We start from the raw sequence: 19,638 nt of genomic DNA, 5'->3' as shown, positions 1-19,638 counted from the left end.
ACAAAACCACTGTAAGTGTACATCTGGTAGAGACTACACATCCCATCATGCACTGTGTTAGTGGCACATAACTCACTGTGGGCCGCGAAAAAGAGTGGACGTTGAAGAGGTTGCACTGTTACATGCATTAAGAGAAAGTATTGCAACCGTCCATTCATCTCACAAACCATGTTCAGTTATATCAGCCTGCGCTATGCCACCCAACGAATATTCCATGCACCCCGCTCAAAGCTTCATGGGGAACCCACCTCAACCCAAACAGGTTTCTTCTCAACAAGCCACCAGTCATCAAATGGCCAGCAGAGTTGCGGCAGATATGGCCAGTTCACTGAAATGCAGTCATCCTATGGCCAAGTGCAAGCACGACAGATGCAGCAGAGCTCTGGGTACGGTGCACAATCTGCCCCTCAGGCCTACATTAATTATGGAAATACTCAAACTTCTCAGTCAGCCAATAACCAACCACCACCTCAGTAGCCCCTGATGCAACAATAGCAGCAATCCTATTCTGCCTATGGACAGCAGCAAAAACCTGGCAGTTCTACACCAGGAGGTTATGCTGGTGGTCAGCAATCCTAGGGTCAACAGCAGAGAGGAGGATATGGACAGCAGTGCGGCAAAGGTGGTGGAGGCAGCAGTGGAGGTGGACAGCAGCAGAGTGCCTATGGTCAACAGCAAAACTACCATGCTCCACAAAGTTATGGACAGAAATGGCATTGGTGGGGTGGAGGTTATGGCCAGGACAGTTCTCCAATGGATGGTGGAAGCGATAGTGGATGCAACAGTGACTGTGGTGAGTATGGTGGGCAAGACCAATGTTACCATTTAATCGGTTGCCGACTACTTAAAGGATAACCGTGATAATTAAGATATACAAGAAGACTGGACTGCCTATGATTACACTTTATGCTGACTGGGAGACAGGGAAACTAAAGGTGAAGCTACAGTGACATTTGATGATCCTCCTTTCATTGATTGCTTTGATGGGACAAAGTCCTCTGGAAATCCAAGAAGGGTTTTGTTTGCAACATGGAAGGCAGACTTGAACAGCAGATGTGGTGGCAATGGAAAAGGACCAATGGGACATGGTGGATTTGGTGGTGGTTCAGGTGGGGGTGGCAGTGGCTTTTGCAGTGGTGGAGGGGGAGAGCAAAGAGCTGGCGACTGAAAGTGTCCTAACCCAACATGTGAAAATATGGACTTTTCTTGGTGAAATTAGTGCATCCAGTGCAAGGCATCCAAACCTGATGGACCAGTCAGACCTGGAGGACCACAGATGACTTGCGGGTTTGATGACCAGTGAGGTGGTGGTGGTAGAGGTGGGTTTGACCAAGGTGACTTTAGAGGGAGAGGCGGAGGTAAAGGTGGATTATGAGGCAGAGGTGGCAATTGTGGTGGCGATCGAGGAGGATTTAGAGCAAACAAAATGTAATGTTATGTTATTTATAAGGCACCAAAGCCCAAAGGCATCCAGGCACCATGAAGGGGAAAGATAGAGCTCTATCAAGAAACCAGATAACTGGATCAGAGCTTTATGAAAACAGAAGGGTCTTCAGCTGTTTCCGGAAGATCAAAAGATCAGATATGTTGCGTAGAGACGCCGGGAGGGCATTCCAGGCCTGTGCGGCCCGTACATGAAAGGCGCGGCCATTGCCACAAGCTCTTTTCACTCAGTCTACCAGTAGGGAGCAGGTCTTAGCTGAGCGAATAGATCTACTAGGCATGTATAGCTTCAGCCTATTCTTAAGGTATGTAGGACATCACCATATATGCATTTATGGCAAGTTGTCAAGAGCTTAAATTGTACTCTGGCTGAGATTGGTAGGCAGTGGAGACTCTTCCTAGCAGCAGATGTGGGCTCTAGGTGCTGAATCTGGAAGACAATGCGTACTGCAGTGTTTTGAATCTTTTGGAGTCTTTGTAAGTCTACTTTCTTTGCTCCTCCCAAGAGGGAATTACAGTAGTCCACTCTAGGCAGTATTACGGCCTGGACTAATTTCTTACGGTTCTCCTCTGAGACCAACAGGGCCACTTGACGAAGCGCTTTCAAATAATAGTTGGTGCTTTTCACTACAGCGTCAGCATGTGCCTTGTTATCTAAGCTGGCTTCCAGATAGGTGTCCAAGGTCTTGACCTTGGGTACCACTGGTTTCTGACATCCATCGACCATAAAACTGTTATACTGGGAGCCCAGCTTCTCTCTAGCTTGTTTGGGGCCATATAACATTAGCACTGTCTTGGTGGCGTTAAGGCAGAACCAATTTGTTGTCATCCAGCTTTTCATCATTTGATAGACCTGATCTAGATGTTTTTGGTCCTTGCTGTGATCTCCACCGACCTCCCGTGCCAACTGAAAGTTATCTGCATAATGCAGAAAAATAGATCTGCATTTTCAAGATCCCAGCATAGTGGGATGATGTAAATATTAAAAAGCAGGGGGGAAAGGCAAGCCCCCTGAGGGTCTCCACAAATAGTGATCTCAGCATCAGAGTCACTCTCTCCCCAATGTACTCGGGAGCTACGCCCTTCAAGAAATGACTTGAGCCAGGTTATTGCCTCCTCTGAGAGACCTCCGACGGTAGACATGCGATCTAGCAGAGTCCTGTGATCTAGCAATTCAAAGGCTGCCGATAGGTCGAGTAACATCAGCAGCCCTGACTTGCCAGATTCCAGGCCAGACAGCATGTGTCTTTGTAAATCCAGCAAGGTACTCTCAGTGCCATGAAAACTACGAAACCCTGATTGTTTTTTATGAAAGATGTTTCTTTCTGCCACGTGTGCCTGCAATTGTAGCGTAGCTACTTTATCTACAAGCTTTAGGAAAAAAAGAGTGTTTGTTATTGGTCTAAGGTTTGCAGCGTCATTTGGGTCCAAGCCAACCTTTTTTACCAAAGGGGTGACTACTACATGTTTTATAGATGAGGGAATGGGATTGGTACGAAAAGAAGAATGAACAAAGCGACAAAGGAAAGGGGCAAACATATCTTTGTGTTCTAATATGGTTTTAGATGGTAGGAGTTCACCAGGACAACTTGTAGGATGCATGGCTCGCATTATATTACAAATATCTGTAGTGGTATGTTCTTTAAATGTAAACTTAGCTTGGGATTTTTGAGGAGATTGTTCTCCCTCAATTGAGATTTTAGTTGTAATTTTAGATTTACACTGTGTCTCCTCAATGCTGTCATGATTGGGTTCACTAAAGATAGCACTTGGGGTTATTTGGGCTAGTTCTTGAAGGATTTTATTTTGAGCTATTTCTAGCTTATCCGCAAAGGCTTTTTGTACCTTTTTACAGTCATCCCTTGTGGGTTTAATGACCAGGTTTATACTGGCTGGTTTGACTGCTTTCAATTCTGCTAATGCTGGGGTAAACCATTTTTGATGGTTTGGGGTATCTCTGACCTTTCTAACTTTCAGTGGTGCTACTCGGTCAAGCATTTTTTTAAATTGATCGTTGTAAATACCAATAAGTACTTCTGGATGATCAGAGTACTTAGTATTTTCCATTATCGTCTCCAAACATTTTGAGAGAATAGGGGGCGTAACCAGCCTCATATTCGACCAAGCAACTCATGCATAGGTTCCTGTTTCCTAGGATGAGCGATAGGAAGTGTCAGTTGAAAATGAATGGAAAAATGATCTGACCAGGGAAATGGCGTGGTAATTACATTATCAATTAATATGTTTCCACTTCCCACCCAGTCCAAGGTATGACCTTTTGTATGTGTAGGTTCATTATTATGGCTGTGTAAATGGAGGTTTTTTAAAAGATTTTTCAAGGTCAGTGGCTTTACTGTCCTTAGTATGACCCTTCCATAGATTGAAATCCCCCAGAATCACCACAGCGGAGTTAGTAGTCAGCAACGGTGTGACAATATCCACAATATCTTCATTGAAATTAGGGGATTCACCTGGAGGTCGCTAAATTAGAACAATGTTAGTGCTGTGATTGACATTGGCAAGTAACTTAATGTGTATGAGGTTGCAACCCTCACATTCCATTTTACCTTGAAAGATGGTTCTTTTTTCCATATAACTGCCACACCTGCTCTGGCGCCCACCTCTCAGTGCTTTCCAAAGAAAGCATAACCAAGGGGTGTCACCTGTTCAATGGTGGGGTCATTCTCAGTAATGCACATGATATCCACATTGTGTTCAAGGATGAAATCATGGATGTCAACCCTATGTTTTACCAAAGATCTGGTATTTAGCAACATAATGTCAATTTCTTATTAATCAGAGGAAGTTTAGGAAGTTCCTTTTTAGTGTGATCCATAATGAGGGAACAACCATCTAGGTTCATTTCCATGTTACAAGCCTCCGTTTATAAACCAGTAACTGTGTGTGGAAAATCACAAAGACCAATCCGGACTCCCGTCAGCAAGGTGGGAATAGTCACTGCCCTTGGTTATAGGTTGACTACATACAGAAAAATGGCAAATAGGACAAACAGTACAAGAACAAAACTTACTGCACGCCCCTATGCACTGTCTGCCAATGGAATGCCACAGACTGCCCATCCGCGGCTGCGCGTTCACGCAGAGTTTGTAGGGAAATGGGCGTCAAGAAACTACAAACTCTCAGGGAGTTGTAGTTTCTTTGAAATAAAACAATGTGTGTGCTGCGAGCGAGTCACAACTTCAAATCGCAGTGGTAGCAATCAAGAATGTAGTAAATGTACTTACTAACAACTCCAACACAAGCGTGGTACAGAGGCTGTCACACAAGCAAATTTAGATTCAGGGAAGATCCATTTAGATAAGTGGATTAGGGAAGATCAAACAGAAGACCACAGAGAACACCCTTATTAAATGTGACATTTGTAAGTGTTTGTTAAGTATGTCTGATTTTTGGTATTGTATCGTCCAACTTTCTCCATTTCTGTAAACTGTATTTTCAAGATTTGTATTTGCCTGTATTTGCATGCCTAAACATTAAAACATATTTAATGTTAGTCGCGGGCAATGGTGGGGGAGACTGGGCTTTAGATAGCCATACCCGTTCTATGATTGCATTTCCTGGAAGATGATGTTGTTAAGAGAAAATAACATCGAAATACTTCACAGATATTCACATTTATGATAATAGCTGGCAATTGCTGAAAGCGTGTCAAATGCCTGTAAAAATCCAAATGCCAAAACTGTTGACTATGCCAATGGTTGTTCTCTAAAGTTATTCGAAAATATAGGTTGGAATTCAGTTAGCACGTGCCTACAACAAATCGAAAAGAAGCCCTAAAAGTGAAAGGCAATGCACTTGGGTCGTTTTATATGCGCAAATTCCCTAATTATATATAGCCTTTTCACTGCTTTGTCTCTTCAGAACTTTCTATTGCAGCCTGAATTGAAAGCGGCATTGGTTTATCCAAACAGCACCGTGATTTGTGATTTCCTTTTTTACTCTGCAGCTTCCAAATTTGCAATAACATTTCTTCCCCTCAAGCATTCTTAAAGCATCATATACTGTTTTTGTTTGGAATGCTGAATGAGTTTCCGTATGCCTCTCCCGCAGTCTTTTTGTCAACTCATTTATCTTCTTGCAATGTAATGTGCCATAAGGGACCAGTAATGTGATCATACTTCTTTTCTCTAATTACTGTAAGACCTTGCAAGAGCAGGTCGTTGTTTATCACATACTCGTAAAGGGTGAACGTGGTGATAGTTTGATACTGTATGCTTCACATGTGCAATGATGTTCTTTCATAGTGAAAACCTCAATAGTTTATAGAAGATTTTATTCAAATTATTATTAAGCCATGGTAGAAGTACAACTGTCAAACAGATTTTAATTGTCATTGTTTTTTGTGCCACTGTCACTGATGCATGTCAGTGATATCAGTTGAAAGTCGTCTCCTAATGAACTACTGCAAATATGTTCATTTCAAGTGTTTAGTTAATTGAAGTCATGTGCTACAGTAATGCCGAGCAAACAAAGACGCATTATACAGCAATGGTGTCTATCTGCAAATTTGAGATTGTAATGTTGCCCATCCTACATTACCAACCCTCACACTTTCACTGTCAGCATGTTTCTCTTCGCCTTCTTGCAGCCACAGCTCCCCTTTAAGCCAAGAGATGGTGCACCCTGCTTTGAGAGTGATTTTGAGAAATCTACACTCCACCTTTTATCTTTCTCGCTCTTCACTCATCAACCCATGAAGAAACCTGTACAGGATATCAGAAACATTTTGAAACCGAAGTTATCCAGTTACCCAAACATCAGATGAGGGAGTTTGGGAGGTAGGGAGGAATGGTTGCCCTGTTCTTGTGGTCTTTATGGGAGGGATTTGGGACCTGTTGGAGAAATTGAGGGAGGCTTCAGGGAGAAACGATCAGGGATTCCAGCGCCAGCAAGGATCGGTAACTGATTGTTATTTTTTATCCAATGGGTAAAAGCTCTATAAGTACAGCACCTGAGAAAGTTAGAGTGAGGTTTGAGACAGCTCTCATCTTGCCAACCAACCTGCTCAAGAAGGTGAAATGAGCACCTGCGCTTTTCAAATCTCGGACACCACTTTCGAGGAAACCAACAAGTTATCGTCTCCCATAACCCTTTACAGTTGAAAAGGCTAATGAGTGGATTTCGGAGTATGCACCTTCCCCTTATTTGTTCATTCTACTGATCCTTGTTGCACACAGAACAGTATGCAATGTATCCACTTAACAGAGAGAGAGAGAGAGAGAGAGAGACACACACAAAAAGGGCCACATTATGAGTTTAGTGGTATCTCGGCAGAGATATCACCAAACAGAAGTACTGTTACTGTAGCTTGTTCTGGTAAAAACACTGACGTATTACAAGTGACAGCATGGTAGTGTTGGTCCCAATTTATGTAGTGCATCGGACATCATGGGGATTTCAACAGAATTACCAGCAGTGGTAATTACACCAAAATGGCCATTCTTTGGCAGTAAGGTGGCAGAATTACTGCCATCATTTTGCTGGGGGTTTTTCCTCCACCTTGCCTCAAAACCCATAGTTTGGCAATGCGGTAATGTGACAATAATGCAGTGGTAACAATGTTACCACTGCATTACTACTGTTTTTGACAACACCGCTTAACTCATAATTATGCACAAAGGCAGGTCTTAGCAATGGAAATGGGATAACATGAAAAGGGAGCTGCCTGTAGAAGAAAGTGATAGGAGTGATAAGAGCAGACCATGTTGTGTTGCCATGTTAGGAATTGTCATGCCATGCAAAGGGTCTCTTTTTGTATAAAACTTAAATTGCATGTAGGGGCTGCCAACATTAGCATTTACATGGTGTTATGTCACCTGCATGCATTTTACAACCTTTACAAAACAGATTGGAAAATACAAGTGTAAAGACAAGCAAACTCATTTTTTCTCTTTCATTCCACTCTCTATTTTGTGAAAGATGTAAATTCTATCTGCAAATTACAATTTGCAGACAATATTTATAGCCGACTTGCAGGTGTTCCCATGTTTTGCACAGTAATTCCTATGAAAGTCCTAGTTTGAAGTTTATTTAATGTACTAAACCAATGCTTCTTTGTAGACAATATTGCTAGTCTTTCCTGTAAGAGCTAGTGTGAACACATTGGGGCTCATTACAAGTCTGGTGGTAACTGTGCCAGTACTACCGGTGGGTTGTCACCAGACCCTTAATGATTTACCGGAGCCTGACTTGCCAGAAACACTGAGTTATTACAACCCTGGCGTTTCGGAAAGTCAGACACTGGTAAATTGTAAGTCCCCATTCCCATGGAGTCACATAGGACTCCATGGGAATGGGGACCACAGAAGCACTGGCACCATTATTAACGGTGCTGGTGCTTTGGTGATGATCTGCCTACCTTGGCCACTGTGTCTGGCAGGGTCTGCTCTCTCAGACACAGCGACTCCGGCAATCAGATTCGTCGTTTGCCAGTCCGGAAACAATGGTGCCGGTAAGCTTACCAGCACCATTGTTTTCTGGTCGGCAAACTTCAACATCAGTGCCGTACGTTTGGGACTGAAGAGTGTGAGCTTCAAGTGTCATACCTGTACGTGTACAGCTGAAGTGCGTAAGCTTTGTAGTGTTGAGATGGAATATATTCATCAACTTCCGTTGGAAATTAAGTTTCTGTAATTATCATGAGAGATTTGCCACAATGTGCCAAACAACGTCATTGCGGGCACTATTGAAGAGATATGCACCATTTCCGGTCACCTGCATTACTACAAAAGCATTGAATTGTGTCAACTGCATGACTATAAAGTGAGTGCTGTTAATGTCAGCTAGAATGCTGATAATGTGGAAAGTTTAGGAACAATGAATTGCTGAAGTTTTAATGAACTGCTGAAATTTAGGAACACTGAACGTAGAACTACGTCGCAAAGAGCCGTATGGCAGGCGTAAGCATGGCAGACCACTTAAGAAAAAGAAAAACCTGTTAGAAAAATATATATTGTATACTTTTTACATTGTCTCCACCATGGAGCCTACCCACATGCCAAATTTCATGTTTGTAGCATGGTGAGAAGTATAATGAACATTTCAAATAGACACACAAATCCAAGCATTGCAGACCGCTTAAATAAAAACGCTTACAAAAAGAATTTAGAAAAATGTATATTTTATACTTTTTACATTATCTACACCATAGAATCACCCACATGCCAAATTTCAGGTTTATAAAATGTTGGGAAGTATGCTGGACATTTCGAACAGACACATACAAATATCCACACAGTTCCCTTTTGTATATAGAGAGATTATTATAAATTCCTCCTGCTTTCACCAGGTTCTAAAAACAAACAATTTCTATGGAAATCCATTCTGTTTACAGCTGCATGAATATCTCATGTAGGCCTAAAACATGCGCCTTTTAAAGTTGGAGGATGAATGCACAGTAGACTTGTTCATTCTTTTTGTGCTCCTTCTCTGCCTCCAAATGGCTGTAAAATGTTGTGAACTGTAAATCTAAGGCATAAAAGGCACATGCCGTTATTTTAGAATGTACTTGTGTACTGTTGGGCTTAGCCAATGAACCCCTATGACATTTAAGGCCTTTTCATGTGCACTTTCATGCCTTTTAGTTCCTATATATGCAATGTTACACTTTGCTATATGAGTCTTCATGATTGGCTGTTCCCTTCACTAACGTGATTACTATTTAGCTTTCTGGCTTATACATCAAACAGTGACCAGCAACTCCCATACCACAGGTGACTTCAGCTGCAACCTCCCTCTGCTGCACACACTCAAATCTTTTGAATTCCTCATATATCCCACCATCATGCCACTAAGCCATCTAGCAACTGTTAGCCCATCCTTGCTCACAGAGCAGATCTTGTTAGTAACAGCAAACTAAGCACATACCTTTGCATGGGTTTCCTTTTGGATACACATATCCAAAGTGCCATAAACATACACCAACTACATCTACTACATCTACTATCTGACCCTGCCTGGTGTAGATATTGCCTTCAATGTAAAGCCCTGCTTTAAACATAACTGAATTTTACGCATACTTTCATGCTGATTTATATCTAATCATCAAATTACAACACATTACATGAAATCAGCATACATAAAGAAGTAAACTATATAAAAAGGTTAATGTTAAAAGGTTAATTATTCTTCACTGTTAACGCACCAGCCAGATAACTCCTCATCTCTGCCAGACCTGCACTGGGAAACTCCTAACCAGGCAAACAGAGAGAAGTGTGCTTAATGGCCAATAGAAAGCGGCGCGTCCACCCTTTCCATGAAGCTTCTTACACCTGCCTAATCTGGTGCTCTCCAATTTAAACCTCCCACAAATGCACGGTGGTATTTTTACAGAAAGCTCTGTCTTTCCCAGTCCACCTGTTGCTTGCCTCCATGGGTATTCGGACGAAATGCCACATCGAAACCGCAAGAGGTAGACACTTCCTTTTCTCATGGGAGCATGAAAGACAGTATCAACACTATCATGTTATCAAACAGCTGCTGGCATCTTTATTCATAACAATCCTTGAAGCACTGCAAACTAGCGTAGGTGAGAAAAACATGTTTTCTAATGGAAGAATACAGTGTTCAGACTTCACATTAAAATGCAGATCTCACTGAGGAAGAAAAATGTCCATTGCTGCCCTGGGTTCACCCAGAATGCATTTCACACAGACTCCATGTTTTAGTCAAACATTTTATATTCAAAAGCATTACAGCATCCCAGCAGAAAAACCAAATACTAGAAGTCAGAGTTGTTCCCTTTCAGCCTCAGCCTCTGAGAAAAAAAGTCAATGCTTTCTCCTCTAGTACCAGATGATGACTACCTCTTGCATGGAAACTCTCTTCTAGTAGTTCTCATTCTGTGTGCTATCATGGTAGGAGGTTCCTTCTTTTTAGCTCAGCATCCTCATTGATATGGGCGATGTGGTCCTGGCCCTGTTCTCATCATGCTCTGTGGTTTGGCCCCTGCCACTTCAAGTGATTTTACTGAGTCCACCATTTTGGACTGCAGAGTTTTCATGGAGAAGTTGGTAAGCTCCCAGCTCTCCTTCATACCAGTTCCCAGTTTCTTCCCTTTGTACGAGTTCTGCCCACCAATCAACTAGAGAGAGGCATGTGAAGTGAAATTGTCCATGGCTGCATGTGCACCCAGTGTTTTTCAAGGGATAGCACCCCACTGAATTGTTCCCGGTCTTCGCCACAGTGCTCTTGCTAGCCATTTCTCATGTACCTGCTACAACAAACATAGGGGATAGTGACACAATCAGGACACTACTCACCCTATTGGGTACTTATACAGCATATTTGAAGACAACCTATCAACGTTCATGTTCGAATTAATAAAGGTGTTGATCTTATTAAGAAATCAACTGTTATATAGCTGACAGCGGTGACCAAGAAAGATGCCGAGACTTATTATTTGGTTTATCACTTTTTTGGGATTATGCACAAAGACCAAACAAAGGCAGCATGAAGCTGCAATAGGAAAGCAAAAACATTGAGTCAGAGCTACCTCTCCCTATTAGCGCGAAGCGGAGAGTGACATGATTCTAGAACCTAGTGTAGCAACATTAGATTACACTAGTAGGGCACAGGGTGAGGATAAACACAAATGTATTCTTGTAAGAAAAGCAAGGGGGCGTCAAATACATAAAAAAACGGACAAGTGCATCTGTATATAAAATATTCAACCACACAGTCTAGTATACAAAAGTCAGGTAGACTGTACATTGAAGCATGACAAAAAGACAGTTGTTTGACATTTTTTGTAAGTAATCAAGAAAACCAATTCTGGACATTTTTGTATTTTAGTTTTTTGAGCATGAAGCTGCAGCCAAAAAGGTAAACGTGATCTAACAATTGCTTTTCCTTGTCATTGTTTGGTTTTGACAGCTGTGATGGCCAGGCCTTCAGACTCTGGATTCAGAGTTCTCATCCATAGAGAAGCAGTGAGGTTATGTCACCTTCTCAGCTTTAATGATGCAGGGTCTCTCCGAGTTCCCAACCCTTCTTCTATGGCTCTTCAGATGAGCTTCTTTTCCTTACTGCCTGCAATGGCCGGTACTGCTTGATTCTGTCCTTCAGGTTTTAGTCCTCAAAGTATCTTTGAGGTTGAGCCCTTCCCCCCTCTCCTGTGTTTTGAGAACACCTGGAGTTCTCAAACACTCTCCCTTGTCTACCTCTATATGTGGGTATTCTGGGGTCCCATGCTCTTGGCTATTACAAGTCTACACAGTAGCTGGTCTAGTTGACTGACTGTTGCCAGTGCCACGAGAAGCTACTCAGAGTGACACCAATCTGCTAAGAAACTTGGGAACACTTCACCAGATAACCTTCTCTAACATGACAGCATTCATCCTGGTCCACTGTTGTTCCTCCTCCCACAATCTGGGCCAGCATAGGGCTGACCTGGCTCACTGGTACCTCCTCTGGCTGGCTTGGCCTTGACATTCCTCCTGGCACTTCTTTGTCCAAGCTCTTTCCAAACTTTACTCACCTTCACTGTACTACTCTCCCCTGGTATTACAATTAAGGGCGTATTGAAATTCGGCTTTGAGTAAGTGTTTGGGCGAATTCCGGCTGAAAATGAGATATTCGGCTTTGGCCCAATACTTAATTCCTTTTCACTTGAAGCCAAATAGTTTCCCCTATAAATTACAGTAAGTACTGCGTGTGCCTGAAACCATTCAGGCATGCCATGTTGATCCTTTAAATGGATCATTAAACAAATGCTGATGTCACTTGTTTCATTGAGTACAGCGAGCAGAGGAGTGAAAGTAAATACAAAGTCCCTGATCTTCACGTGCTGGACAGACAGACTTTCATCTGGTGGTTTGCTGGGGAGGAGTGAGCTGAAGCAAAACTCTCATTTTTTGAATGTCAATGAGATGTCTCTACTCTCCCCTGTAATTTGCAGTTGAAAAACATTGAGCTGCACCAATAGTTTACAAAGTCACCATCGGAAAATTGTATTTTCTTTACGGGCGTATTGATTTGCTGATGACCTGTGTGAGTAATGTGAAAGTTACAGGTTCCAATCCCACCAATTATAAATCCATAATTAAGTGGATTAATATAACTGCAGCGGAGATGCCAGGAAGTTCCAAACCCTGCTTAAATAGCTCAGGAGGTGTAGACTGCCTGCAGCAAAGAACTGTATGCAGCCTGCAACACAAGGGTAAAACGCAAGTAAGGTGGCTCGGTGGGAAATGTACCTGCACCATTAATGTTCTTCTATTATTGAAACAAAGGTTACAATTCCTGCCCTCCAACTTTCTCATGTTACCAAAATGAGTCCCTTTGAATTGGGTAAAAGTGTCAGATGTTACTAAAAAATTGGGCTATTCTAAGAGATAAAAGTGGTGCAAATTTCAACTAGGGTGAGAATTTCATCGACAACTCAGACTCCTGTAGAAAGTGGATGTCAGTGTGCAATTAGTGCTGGTGGGTAGTTCAACATGGGCATATACCTTAGCGCTGATGTGGAACACCGATGTTAAGTCATACAAACCAAAGAAAGGGTGACTTGTATGTAGCATTACATAGCATTACACATCAGAGCATAGGCATAGTGTTGATTTGGTATAGGGACTAACAGATTAACACTAATCTTTAATGTACTAAACATTAACCTCTAACCTCTAATCCATTAACATAATTAGTGATTAGAATGGAACTGCTTTTTCCATGGAAAACAGTGCAAACTAAGGGTGTACACTGGGGGGTGTAGATGCAGATCACAGGTGCAGACTATGCAATACAGTTTAGAAATAAAATGTGTGAATTAAAACTGCTTTTGTGATCAGGACATGAGGGTGAGGAATTTGAAAAATCATTCTACCAAAAACAGCCACTTTTTGTTGAGATCCTAGCAAAGGAAGCCAGAATGAAAATTGTACATGTTGATTCTGGGCCCATTGAACCAAACTCTGTACAAAGGTGACTGTGAAAAAGAATAGGGACTTCTGGAAGTTTACAGAAGACTCGGCCATGCCAGAGGAGGTATATGATTGATGGGATGACATCATGGCCAGGGGCTGTGAGGTCATATACAATCTATAGAATGATATAGAAGAAATTGGTTGGCAGAGAGAGGATTTAAAAAGATGGAGACAGAGAACGCAGGGACTTTTTGCTGCTGAGAGAGAGTGGAGAAAAGAGATCAAGGAGAGGTATAAAAAAGTGCTTGGCTTGGAGGCCTCCAAGAGTGACTGAGTGTGTACTGGAAGACTGCAGTGTCGAGGAGGAATCAGGCATTTCTCAGCTGGGTCCTGACTTCAGTGAGGAGAAAGACAATCTGTACTCTGCCATGCTGACAAAATGACATTGATCAGTTGGTAAGCAGAAAGTGACAAATGAAGATAGAGACACTTTAGATAAAAATGTACTGATTCACAAAAAGTCAAATTAGGCAACAGGCCAGCCATTTTGTTCTCCATTCATTGACGTATAAATACATATTCCTATGCAAAGCTAGTTGTTTGCAAAAAAGAGAGAGTTACCCTGCTTCCAAGGTTGTAACAACTCAAGGTTGAAATATAAAAAGAAAAGTGTGTGTTCTGCCAAGTTAGAAAATAAAGGCCCTGCATAGCTGCTTGTGGACGAGAGCCTTTCACTTGGGGGCGAAAGAAGCAAGGAACACATTCTGAATCTGCTATGGCATACATGCATTGCATCATTTCTAACTGATTATCAAACCAGTAAAAGCAGCTAATCTGGAATAGGTGTCTTTCTCTTTAGATTGCTTTAAATGTTACAATGATTGCACATTGTGTTTATTTCTGTGTGTTTTATTCTGCTCTGCAGACAATCTATAAAGTGTATTATAAAATAACAAATACTGCGCATGGATGGATGGATGAATTATTTTTTGTGTAGCTTGTATAATTTGTAAGGTGGAGAGGGCAGTATTTGTTACAATCATAACTGCAAAAACAAGACATAGTTAGAGTGCCCTGCATAATACCAAGCCCAGTGATGTCCTTAGTCAGTGCCGTGAATAAAAAGAAAACATTTTGCAGTGAGCTGATATCCATGCTAGGAATCAGAGAAATACATAAGACAACTCATGAGATTGTAGAGGCCTGGAGATAAAATATCCAACATGTTGTTGGTGTCACAGGGTGGCATGTGACTCCAGTTCAATAGAATTCAAAACCATGTTTTTTTATGGATTGAATCGGGACATAGTTTCTCAGCTTGCTCATGAACTTAATTGAGATACAAACTTAGTATGCATCATTGAACAGGCCACTAACATTTATGAGAAGGAAGAGGTTAGGAGTAAGGAACCCATCAAACAAAAATCTAAAGAATCTACTCCTGTCAAATCTGGAAAGATAGCATTGGAGACAGTCCAAATTCATACAAAGAATGACATACCACGTAATCAGTGGGGCATGGTCAAGCAAGGGAAGGCAGCAACACCCCAAATACATGTATTTCAATCCATAGATCCCAGTGACAGAAGCTCTTGCATCAGACCTAGGTATCTTAGTTACTTGCCAAAGGTGGGATTTTGCTATTATATACTGATGCCAAATAATATCCATAATCAGATGTATAAGAGGCCATACCAGCCCTTGGGGGAACAGAGTATATTTGACCCTGCCACAATGGTATGTGGAAATCAGGCAAGGCCTAGGTATATAGATAGATTCCGTAAAAATGTGAGCCAACACTGGGAACAATGTCAGCCAAGTGAGGGACAGAATGTGAACTATGCACCTCGTCATCATGCTCAGTCTTCCCCACAGATTGACCATGGTCAGAGGACAGTCACCCCATGCTCTCGACCCCCTGTATCACGGGAATTCAGAAGAAACACAAAAAGATATCAGTCTCCTGAAAGATAGCAGAACTAACCTGTTCAGGGAGAATCCAATCAGTACCGTCCTAGAGCAAAGAAGGATGAGTTCAGGGATATGGACAGATTCCAGTGCTTGGAGGCACAGATGAGGAAACTGTGTACAATACAGAAACTGCAACTGAATGAAAGTGCAGAATGTCACAAGAGTGTCATTGCACGGGGTGATGCTAAATCAATAATTAGCCAGGCTCCTCACAATACAAGTGCAACTGACAATGATTTACCATTGAACGAACAAGCTGAAGTGCTTAGCAATTTAAACCCAAGGAAACAAACGAATGACAATGATTTAGGAAATGAAATTACGCACCAAAAGTGGGTATGGTTTAATCTAGAGTTGAACCAAACCATTCATGTGTGTGAAAATGAGAAAGAACAAAACAGAATAACACAAGATGAACCTAAGGAACAACACATCTAACACCAGTTTAAACAGAATAGGCACATGAAACTAATTAAGTGATATGTGATGCTATAGAACCAAATGAAGTTGTTGCATTGCCTGAAAAGAAAACATTGCAAAGACCATCCCCTGAAGAGTATTTCGAGCCACAGAGGTGTCATGAGGCAGAAATAACAGGTACACAATGAAACAAAAATGAAAGTGTCACACCCCCAAAACTGATATTCTAACACATGAAACTTATGAAAATACATAACAACTGGGTTCCAGAGTGAAGGTAAGTGGAAGAGATCCAGACAGTGGAGAAAAGGCAGAAGAGACATGGAAAATGAACTCTGGTGATACCAAGACAGAAGGGCAGTCAATGGTAACACTCCAAATGAATTCTCAAGACAAAAAAATAAACAAGGACGTTCAAAAAGGATGGGCAAAGAGGGGGTAAAATGTAATTTTATGTGCACCTTTTCCTAGCAAGAAGCCAGGCAGGCTTAAGGAAGATAAACCCTGAAATCAGTAACAATTTGCATTTCCTGTGTGTACTTGAAGAATGTGAGGATAGATATTATGCCCTTATTACTATTGAAGAGAGGTATAACACAGTTACAATGATTGACACAGGTGCCCAGGCAACAGTGATATAAAGGAAATTAATGTAAAGCATAAATGAAGGACGATCCCCCCAAGACATACTAAATTTAAGGTAGAGCGAAAGCCCCGTGCATAATTTTAATGGGGAAGAAATATCGGTGGAGGGTGTCACCGAAGTTGTCATCAAGATAGGGAGGTATAGAATGAGACAGGAAGTGATGGTCACACCCATTAAAGAGATACCATTCCTTATAGGAGCACATTGCCTTTAGAGACTGTCACCCATTATTGATGGGGTAAATGGGGTGTTGTGATCTTTGGCCCAAAAAAACCTGAAACCTAGAAAGAGTAACCGTGCAAGAGAATGTCACATCATTGCTAGATCAGAGAGTTCAGTGGAAATATATCTTCAGAATGGCTGTGTGCCTAGTGTCACTGTCATTCTCATGTGCCAGGATGAAATACAAGGAGGAAAAGAAAAGCAATCAATTTATTTGGACCCCAAGAAAAACTGTCAGACATAGATAGATGCAAACACATTGTAATTCTATTGAAATGAGGAAAACTGTAAACAAAATATTGATTCAGAGCCATGTCAAGAAAAGGGAAGGCCTGAATGCCTGAGAATGCGAATGGTCATCCAGAAATGATTGAAGCAGTATGGGCATTAGAGCAGGAAAAGTTTAATTAATGGGTGCTTTGAAACACAATTTCTTGATGTATAAGTGCCTTACAAATGCCCGATAAAATCAAATCAAATAAATAAATCAATGAAAACATGTTTAAGCAAATGCTTGACAGAGAGGAAATACCAAGTTTATAAATAAGAAATCAACAAATCTTTGGATTGGATAATACTGAATCGGTGCAAAAAATTGTGTGAAGATGCATGTTCAGTATCACAATTGGTTCCAAATGATTTCATCACTATGTATGGATTGTAAGCTGGATCACAAATACATTCTTTTTGGTAAATGACATAATGCACAGAATGTGTATGGTTTTAGCTTTCTTGTGTTAAAACGTTTGGACTAGGCTGCGTGGAGCAGGACCTACATTTGAGAACAAAAGACAAGCTTATCATTGTGCTCAAATGATGCCATATGCAATTGAACTTTAGGTAAAGAAGGAGTCACTATTTGTTTTTTCACCATGCAAGTTGCTATAGCATTAAAGTACAGAAAGGAACAACAGATGAAAGGGCCTGATGCATTTGTGTGCCTCAAGGAATCCATGAGACAGCAATGGGTAAAATGTGAATATACACCATTAGTGGAGATGGGGATGGCCCCATTCGAATACTGGTGAGTGACAAGGGGTGCCAAGACATTCATCTGGAAGAAGGTATAGCATTAGGGATGGCAGTGCAGGAATCTCACTATACTGCTGATCTAAATAATCCAATTATTGGAAACATCCCTGAATGCTATGTCACCTCACACTGTGAATTGCCTAAATCATTCGTTTCTAAACCAAAGGGGATTTTCAGGATTCAGTCTGTTTACCCTTACTAATCAAACGATGTGATTTACTGTCATCAGGATAGTTGCATCCTATTTAAAGTGGATGAATCTGATGTTGAAAAACAGCAAAAAGAAATCCAGCAAATTGAAATGGAAGTTGATGTGCCAACATTTTTTAGAGTGACGTCTCTCCAAAGAGACACTGAGGAAAGCACAGAAGTTCCCCCTTTAGAGGACTTCCCAGAATTGTCTAAGCTGGTAGGGGAGCAAATTTGAGCTGCAGATGCTTGCACAAATGAAGATGAAAGAGATCAATAGATGAAGATATTCATGGAGTTCACGGGGGTATTTGCTAAAGACACCTATGATTGTGGGTTTATCGATTTGCATGTCGCTACACTGCCAGAAGGATGTGGTAGGGAGCCAGTATTTGTGCGACAATATAGGTTACCCTTGGCCTGTCTGGAGTCCCCAGCAGAAATAATTAAACATTTAGAATGTAGAGGAATCATTAGACATATCCACATTACTTCAAATACTCCCATATTAGGTGTGATAAAGCCCAATGTTCAATGGTGCTTGTGTGAAAACTTGAGAGAATTAAGCAAGAGGGTACCAATGTGAAGGTGGCCACTGCCATTTATTGACCAAGGCCTCACACAGATTCAAGGGTCAAAGGTATTTACCACTTTGGATCTTACGGCAGGATACGGGTGTGTGCCACTAGCTGAAGATACTCAAAATCTATTTGTCTTCTCATTTAATTGATTTCTGTATGCATGGAATTGTACTCCCTTTGCGTATATCAATAGTGAGAGTGAGTTTGGAATATTTCCGAGCAAAGCACTCCCAGATGAAGCTGAGCGGGGAACTGTGATTTATGTGGATGATGTTCTAACCAAGAATGAAGACTTAAAAAGTAACTTCAATGAAATTAGACATGTACTCAGTCAGTTACAAAAGACCAGGTCAAATGTATCATTACAGAAAGTGCAGTGGTGTAGAAAGAGGGTCAACTTCCTGGGGCATGAAGTAACAGAGCATGGGTTAAACCAACAAAAATAAAAAGTTTGAGACTACTCAGAAATTAATAGGGACTAAAGAGTTTGTTAGGAATGAGACGTTACAACAGAAAATGGATTGAAGATTATGCAGAGATTACACAGCCATTGACTAAATTACTCAAGCAAGGGGTTACCTGGAAATGGGGGAAGGAACAACGTGAGGCAGTGGCCAAGTAAAAAAAAAAAAGCTGTTTAATAAAAGCCTCATGTTTAGCTTATCCAATAAAGAACTAGGCTTTCTTCAGAGAAATAGGATTCACAAATCAGTGTATGTCAGCAGTCATATACCAAAATCATTATGCAAATAACAAAACCATTGCATATGCCAGCAAAACATTATCACAGGTAGAAACAAAATGTAGGGAATGTGAAAAGGCACTATTGACCACTGTCTGGGCATTACAACATTTCCGTCTCATTATTAAGGGGAGCTGGTAGTTGTTGAAACAAATTATCAGCCTCTGCAATTAATCAGGTCAGGGAATGTAGCCCAGTCAAGAATCACATTGTGTACTTTGGCATTGCAGGGGTTCCCAGTGAGATATGGACAGAATTAAAAGAGCCCAGTTTCTCAGGGACTGGCAGACTTACACGATAGTGCAACTACCTGTGCCTCTGATGACGCAGAGGTACAACCAAATGTAAAAAATTTTGAATAATCCCCACAAAAGGCATTCAGTGAAGGGACCTATAGGGATCTCCAAACCACGTGTGTAGATAGATGTGCATACCACATGGGGGGTGATTCTGAAAAATAATTGGTGGCAGGAATAGGGAATGTGTGGGTCAAGTGTAATGGTGTTCCAA

General features: G+C 41.4%; 1 pseudogene; it reads left to right on the top strand.

Moving 5' to 3' along the window:
- Window positions 1-514: 514 nt before the first annotated feature.
- On the top strand, window positions 515-1,432 carry LOC138514674 (RNA-binding protein FUS pseudogene; annotated as a pseudogene).
- The last annotated feature ends 18,206 nt before the right edge of the window (window positions 1,433-19,638 follow it).

This window comes from Ambystoma mexicanum, chromosome 12 (genome assembly GCF_040938575.1).
Source record: "Ambystoma mexicanum isolate Mex_15411 chromosome 12, UKY_AmexF1_1, whole genome shotgun sequence".
In the NCBI taxonomy this organism is placed as follows: domain Eukaryota; kingdom Metazoa; phylum Chordata; class Amphibia; order Caudata; family Ambystomatidae; genus Ambystoma; species Ambystoma mexicanum.
The sequence above is the reverse complement of the archived record's forward strand: the minus strand, read 5'-3'. Positions and strand labels throughout refer to the sequence as shown.